The sequence below is a fragment of the Mus musculus genome, chromosome 13 (assembly GCF_000001635.26).
Source record: "Mus musculus strain C57BL/6J chromosome 13, GRCm38.p6 C57BL/6J".
In the NCBI taxonomy this organism is placed as follows: domain Eukaryota; kingdom Metazoa; phylum Chordata; class Mammalia; order Rodentia; family Muridae; genus Mus; species Mus musculus.
In genome coordinates, this window is record NC_000079.6 from 98994024 (window position 1) to 99001725 (window position 7702).

Below are 7702 nucleotides of genomic sequence, written 5' to 3' on the forward strand. Positions count from 1 at the left end.
GCTGGACATCTCCCCAGTGCTGCAAGGTTAAACTCAGAGGGGTAGTTACGGTCTGTCCCATGATCTCGAAAACACTTAAAGACAGAAGAAAACTAACGAAGAACAAAAGAACAACAAACAAATCAGACGCGCGGCGCGGCTTCGGCGTAAAACCGAAAGCAAAAATTTAGACGGGGGCGGGAAGTGTCTCTGTCTCTCGTCCCCCAACAAAGCCACGTACAGTGGCGGAGCTCCAAAAAGTCCGACTCGGGTAGGTTAACTGATACAGAATGGGCCACAAAACGGGCCCCCGAGGCCGCTGGGACGTCTCCCAGGGGCTGCGGCCGGGAATACGAACTCGTCAGTTCTTCCGCGGAACCGCCAGATACAGATCTAGTTAGCCAACTAGTACAGACGCAGGCGCAAACATTAGAGGCCGGCACAAACACGCACGGAGACAGAGACAGACACGAAACGACCGCTGGCCAGCTTACCTCCCGGCGGGGGGTCGGTGGTCCCTGGGCAGGGGTCTCCAAATCTCGGTGGGACCTCCAAATGAAAGACCCCCGACGTGGGTAGTCAATCAATCTGAGGAGACCCTCTCAAGGACCAGCGAGACCACGATTCGGATGCAAACAGCAAGAGGCTTTATTGGGAACACGGGTACCCGGGCGACGCAGTCTATCGGAGGACTGGCGCGCCGAGTGTGGAGTTTTTACCCTTTTTATAGGGCTGGGGCTGGGGAGCAAAAAGCGCGGTTACAGAAGCGAGAAGCGAGCTGGTTGGTTAGTTTGAATAAGGCTTGGGGTATTTCTCGGTCATTTGGGGAAACTGAGGTGGGACTTTTTAGTTCTAAACAATGTCTATTTTCAAGAAATGGGTATGGGAGGGGTACGAGGAAAGGGTCTAATGAAGGTTCAACAATGGGCACACACCTGGTCAGAACATTGGCAGACACACAGGTTCAAGGAGTGGCCAGAGCACTGTGCACCTCTATTTTTCTAAATCAGTGAAGCTAGTTCTGCTAACACTGACGTCTGAGAGCCATCTGTTCTTGGCCCTGAGCCGGGGCCCAGGTGCTTGACCACCGATATTTGGCCCCTGTCCCAGTATTATTCAGCCTTAATCTTTAACTGTTAATCTTTAACTGAACTTTCTTGTAACTTTTGAGAACTCAGCTCTGGTACTTTTTCATGCCTTGCAAAATGGCGTTACTGCAGCTAGCTTGCTAAGCCTGATGGTGGGGTCTTTCACCACTAAGACAGAAGTCCCTGTTTCCACTCTGCTTTTGGGTGATGGATCTTTAGCTGGCTCTCGCTAATTTTGCTTACAGACTCCTCTAGATGTAATCACTCAGTGTGCTCAAGTATAGAACAGCTTTATCGGCTGCTACTCAGAATAGCTACCAGGCAGAGAGCGTTCATCTCCTTTCCCCATCAGTCTGAGTTATAGTTTTCACACAGTAACACTCGTGGCCGCTTTTCCCCTGTCGTTTTCTCCTGAGACGACAAATGCCTTACTGAACTGGGGAGGGCAGGCAAAGCGGACAGGCTGCCATAGCTCTTCTGGATTCTCTGACTATGGGCCACTCACCCCCAGGAAGGGATCATGGTGAGGTTCCTTTTGTGGACCTCATTGTGGTCATTCTGTTTAATTCCGTGCTACATAAGGAAACACATGTTCCATGCCTAAAGGCTACTCTTTGCAGGACTGGTCAGTAAGAGAGGAGACATTTTGATCTCCATCTCTCTGGCTCCGTTGACTCTCTCAGTTGGTCTTTGAGTGGGAAGAAGAAAAGGTGTAATATATTACAGTGAATAAAACAAGAAAGCTTAAAATCCTGAAACAATAGGCTTAAGGTAAGATACCCATTAGAGTGTTCAAGAAAACTAAGGAAAACAATCTTGTAAATTTCATGGCTAAAATGGGGCTGTCTTGGTTAGGATTTCATTGCTGTGAGGAGACATTATGACCAAGGCAACTCTTTTTTTTTTTTTTTCTTGAGACGGGGTTTCTCTGTATAGTCCTGGCTGTCCTGGAACTCACTTTGTAGACCAGGCTGGCCTCGAACTCAGAAATCCGCCTGCCTCTGCCTCCCAAGTGCTGGGATTAAAGGCGTGCATCACCACGCCTGGCCCAAGGCAACTCTTAAAAAGGTAGACATTTAATTGGAGCTGGCTTACAGTTTCAGAGGTTCAGTCCATACTCTCATACACACAGCATAGCTTGAGCATAGGAACTCAAAGCCCACCCCTGCAGTGTTGTATTTCCTCCAACAAGGCCACACCTCCTGATAGTGCTACTTCCTATAGGCCAAGCATATTCAAACCATCATAGGGACTAACCTAAATTCTTCTTTATCATTTAGTAAGTCATTTAAACAGTTGATGTGTGTACTGTAAGATTATCTTTTGCCTGTCCATGCTTCCTCCTCCAGACAGACTGGATGAAGGGAGAAACATCTTTCGTCCCGACAACCTTCAGGAACTGTTGCTGGGTTAGTAACTAGGGCAATGCCCACACCTCACACCCCGAGGGTATAAAAACACTCACCTCTCCTTGCCTCTTTTCTGCCCCAGGTCTTAGATGAAGTCTGGTGTCTGCTAGCAAGACACACAGCATACTGACGGGACTGATGGCCAGCGTCCTAGAGACCCCAGAGACTCCAAAGCTGTTTCAGACCCTTTGCTCTGAGCCCAGAGTCCAGGATCGCTTTCCCCCCCAGACTCTTGCTTCATGCTGCGTGATGCTTCTCCTGATTGCGGCATGGATTCTACACTACCATCCACCTGTGGTTAAAGTGCTGCTTAAGTTACAGGATCTTGTGATGACTGAAAGGTCATGGTGAGACAATGAGAGATAAAGTCACAAAGATACAATGGGGGTAGATGCAATATTAGCTTAGAGCAGAAAACTCAGCCTGCCAGGCACGGATGTCCTCAGGAGAACTATATGACACCCCGACAGGGGAGGGTGAAAAGAGTGAGAATGGAAGAGGAGGACACAGGTTTCGATCCAGGGACTCTGGGATCTGGGGCATGGAGACAGGCAGAGTTTGATTTAAGTAACTTTCCAAAGCCTTGCAAATGGAAATATCTGAACCATTCTTCTTGATTTTGGCAAAGAAGAATTCAAGAACAGAAAGAGGCAGGATTGGGCGGTACCCTCTCTGCTGTGGGGACCGGTTTAGCTCTTCCCCTTTTGACATTTCCGTGGTTGAGAGGGAATCGACACCCTCTTCATTCCTGATTGGCTGAGGTCAGTTTCCCTCTCTGCCTTCCTTCCCTGTGTCCCCATGACTAGTTTCTCTAACTTCACCAGGTCGGAGCATTCAGCCCCTGTCTGGGAATTGCCTATATCTTGCTTTGGCTAATCTGAAAGCTGGGTCACTGGTCTTAGATGACCTGAGGGTGTGTGCTCAAGAAATTAGATTATCTTTGTGCAGAGTAAGAACATAATAAAGGAATTAACTTTGGCACTGGGCACAAGGCTGTCAGTCCCTGATTCGGGTTCTTGTGAGTCGGATGTAATTTTATACAGAACAGAAAAAGACTGAGATGAAAAATCCAAGAAAATTTTAATATTTTGAATTCTGGTTCACATTTTATAGTAAAACACTAACTAAAAAGCAGTTAACCTGCCCCCCTCAATACATTTATTGTAAATGGATGTAAAATGTGATGCAAAATGCATCTTTTTTTCTCTTACTACATTAAGAGTGTCCTAGCTAAGCTAGGAGCAGGGCAGTGGGAAAGGGGCAGTAATGGCTCACACCTTTAATCCCATCACTTGGAAGGCAAAGGCAGACAGATCTCTTTCAGTTTGAGGTCAGCCTGGTCTACAGAGTGAGTTCTAGGACAGCTAGGGCTACACAGAGAACTGTTTGAAAAACCCCAAACCCAAAACCAAACCAACCGAACAAACAAAACAACAAAAAGAGAGTCTAGCTAAGCATATGGATTAAAATAAGAGTTACCCAAGGTCAGATACCCTCAGAAGTCTGACACCAGGAAATAAATGGAGACCTGTCAGACATGGAAGTGGGCACTTCAAACCCCTGTTCTACACTGTCTTTCCTCAGTTGGTCCCAAAGGGAGGAAGAAGGAGGAAGGGAAAGAATGAGCAGCTACGTGGAGACATGAGATCACAAGATGAAATCGGAAACTATATCTAAGTAAGAACAGGGAGGGGCTCCAGGCCAGAGGATCTGAATAAGGAAGGCACAGTGGCTTGATTTAAAAATGTCTGAATGTGTAGTCTAAGGCTTTAAAATGATTTTTACGGGCACCTGAGGGCCACTGTGCATTTGATCTTGATTATGTAATTAATGGATGTAAGGGGATGTTTGAGTCAACATTCCAGAAAATGGGATCAGAGAGCCCAGCAGTTCTGCTGCCCAGAGGCTCAAGAGTGGGAGAGTAATAGCTTGAGTGGATGGAGAGGGAACAAGAGGAAGGGATTATCTGTGTAAGAAGAATTGGCAAGGATTGGCTCAGGCTGGAGGAGATAGAGCTCTGAGGGAGCCTGACAATGGCTGAGCACTGATCATGGTCTAAACGGGTTCCCCTGCACCCAGGGAGAAGCTCAGGTTCTCCTGTGACCTCTGACTCGGGTGTGAGCCTGGCTCTTACTGTAAAGGGTAAGCAAGCTGGCTTGCCTCCATTCATAGATGCTTGGGGACAGAGCTGGGTCTCGCTCCAAGTGTCTGGCTGTGGGCTCCGTGCTGCTTACTCTCCACCCTGCTTCTTCATGACCTCTTTTACTTCCCTGTGACATCTTGTCTGAGCATCATAAGATTCAAGACCCAAGGGCAGTTTTGACAGAATCATGGCTGTGGATCGGTGTTGCCAGCAAAAGGCAGCAGAATTAAGACTTGAACCCAAGTCTTCTAACTCTGTCTGCAGTACTCTAGTTTAAGCTAATGCTCTGTATTTCTTATCAACCAAGGTAGTGCCATGGGGGCACTGGAGATATTGTGATTTCAGAGTTTCAAGCGACCTCAGGAATGCATCCTTCTCACTTGACACCCTACAGCGTCCTGGAGCGAGGCCCTAGCACAGCGGTTCTCAACCCCTTTGGAGGTCACATATCAGATACCCTGCCTATCACTTATTTACGTTATGATCCATAACAGTAGCAAAATCAGCTATGAAGTAGCAACAGAATAACTTTATGGTTGGGGGTCAGGACAACATGAGGAACTATATTATATGTAGAGTTTGCAGCATTGGCAAGGTTGAGAATCTGTGCTCTAGGGTATAGAATGGAGGAAGCCTTTCTCAGTGAGGGAGAAGATTCTAACAGTCAACAAGTAACATCAAGCTCACACCTTCATCCGGAGGGTAAGGATGAGTGATTCTAAATTGGGAGAGAAGGATTTACCGGAAGGGAGTCTATACGCAGAGAATCCTAATACGGTTTAAACCAGCCTGTGTCAATTGTCCTGAGATGCCCTTTTAAGCTGATTTATACATAAAGAGAAAGCAAAAACACATACATGAAACGTGACTAAATCAGGGACTGATGAGCATGGACAGAAAGCTCCATCCATTGCAGCACAGTGAACTCAGACCCCAGGGAACTAAAGAAAATACCTGGCAACACACAGGACTAGCTCCCAACCCAAGTGCTTTTGTGAAGCTGTGCCTTGCTTACATACAAAGCAAATTTCAGTATCCTTAAAAATATACAGTTCAGGGCTGGTGAGATGGCTCAGTGGGTAAGAGCACCCGACTGCTCTTCCGAAGGTCCGAAGTTCAAATCCCAGCAACGACATGGTGGCTCACAACCACCCTAATGAGATCTGATGCCCTCTTCTGGTGTGTCTGAAGACAGCTACAGTGTACTTACATATAATAAATAAATAAATCTTAAAAAAATATATATATATACAATTCAGAGCCAAGCACTGGTAGCTCACGCCTTTAATCCCAGCACTCAGGAAGCAGAGGCAGGTGGATCTCTGAACTTGAGGGCAGTTTGGTCTCCAGTGCAAGTTTCAAGTCAGGCAAGGTTGTACAGAGAGACCTTACCTTGAAAAAGAAAACAAAACGAAAGTGTGTATGAATGTATGTTTATATGTCTGAATTCTGTCTCTCCAGGGCCCAGTAAAAGACTCTCTCACCAAAGCTCAGTCTGAAGTCACTTACAGCAGGGTGAGATTCCAATGTCTTTGGCTGAGTTTTACCTGAGAACCCGCCTTTGACTTAATATAACCTTGGCCTTCTGGTCCCCTTCATCTCTTTGGGTAAAGCTTTGTCTTGCTGAGACCTCTTACACAGCAGGCTGAGTGTCTTTGGAGTTTGTGGGAGATGCTGAGTGAGGACTTGGTACATGACTAACATCTGCAGAGCTCTTCTTGTTTTCCAAAATACTAGCTCATGAATTAAAACATTATGCCTATACCTTGCAGCAGTTCATATTGCTTCCCAATGAGGCCCTGTACTTGTGTCTCTTATAGAAGAATATGATGTTTTCCCACCAGTGGAGCTTAGGACACATCTGCTTACCTGACACTGTCCAGGAATCAAAGTATTTTAGTTACTCTTCTTACTGGTGTGTGGTGGTTTGAATGAAAATGGGCCTCCTTAAGCCCTTAGTGAGTTGCAATAGTAGGAGGTGTGGCCTTGTTGGAGGAAGTTTGTCACTGGGGGCGTGTTTGAGGTTTCAGAAGCTCAAGCCAGGCCTAGTGGTTTATTCTTTTTTCCTGCTGCCTTTTATCCAAATGCCAAACCCTCAGCTCCTTCTCCAGTCCTGTGTCTGCCTGCAGGCTACCATGCTTTCCTCCATGATGATAATGGACTAAACCTCTTGAACTGTAAGTCAGCCCCAGTTAAATGGTTTCCTTTATAAGAGTTTCTCCATTGTCATGGTGTCTCTTCACAGCAATGGAAACCCCAACTATGAAACACTGCAATCAAATGCCACACAAGAAGCAGCTAAAGAGGAACAACTTCTTTGGGCTGTACGTCGTAGGATCTAGTCTTCATCATGGTGGCGATGGCACATGGTGGCAGCTGGAGCAGGAAGTTGCTGGCTAACCTTCTGGCTGACACAGAAGCAGACAGGAAGTAGGGATTGACTATCACTGTCAATGCCTGTCTACTAGTGATCCACTTCCTGCTCATTTAGGAGCTCCACCTCCTAAAGTTCCTAGAACCTTTCAAATCAGCGCCAACTGCTAGGGGCCAAGTGTTCAAACATTTGAGTCTGTGGGGGATACACTAATATCAAAGCCATAATACTCTGGAATACTGTATAATTCTCTGGCTACTGGGTCCTCTTCTATGTGTGCTGTTTCACAGATGAGGATGGTAGGGATGTGACTAGCAGCTCTGAAATAATACTGTGGTTCTCTGGGTGGCTCAAGAAGTGCTTTGTCTTCACGGCACTTTGTCTTAGTTGGTAAATTGCTCTGAAGAAATTGAAAGACCCACAACATGAGGACTCCCCCACGCTCTGACTCAGGAGAGGCGACACTCCAAATCACTCACAAGAAACAGTCTTGCTGCAAACTGTAAGAGGACTTTTATTCAAGAGCGCTCTCGGGCCCACAGTCATACACCATGCAGGGGTAGAGGACCGTGGCGCCCCGAGTAGCTGGGTAAGGGGGTATTTAAAGGAAGAAACCACAACTCAAGGAGGTAGGGAGGGCATTGTTGGAAAATACCAAAAATACCAGTTAAGAGTCACAAGGAAGTGCAAAGTCACAAGAGTCACAAGG

At 46.6% G+C, this 7702-nt stretch overlaps 1 long non-coding RNA gene across 3 annotated transcripts; it reads left to right on the plus strand.

Annotated features, from left to right (window-relative positions):
- The first annotated feature begins 214 nt into the window (after positions 1 to 214).
- On the plus strand, positions 215 to 7448 carry Gm35279. 3 transcript variants are annotated; one of them, XR_873855.1, is made up of 5 exons: positions 219 to 250; positions 2417 to 2476; positions 2559 to 2823; positions 6081 to 6134; positions 6865 to 7448. It is a non-coding gene; the product is annotated as a predicted gene, 35279 (long non-coding RNA). The 3 variants fall into 3 exon arrangements; XR_382809.2 differs by lacking the exons at positions 6081 to 6134; positions 6865 to 7448 and having other exon boundaries at positions 2559 to 3462; XR_382810.3 differs by lacking the exons at positions 2417 to 2476; positions 6081 to 6134; positions 6865 to 7448 and having other exon boundaries at positions 215 to 250; positions 2559 to 3462.
- The last annotated feature ends 254 nt before the right edge of the window (positions 7449 to 7702 follow it).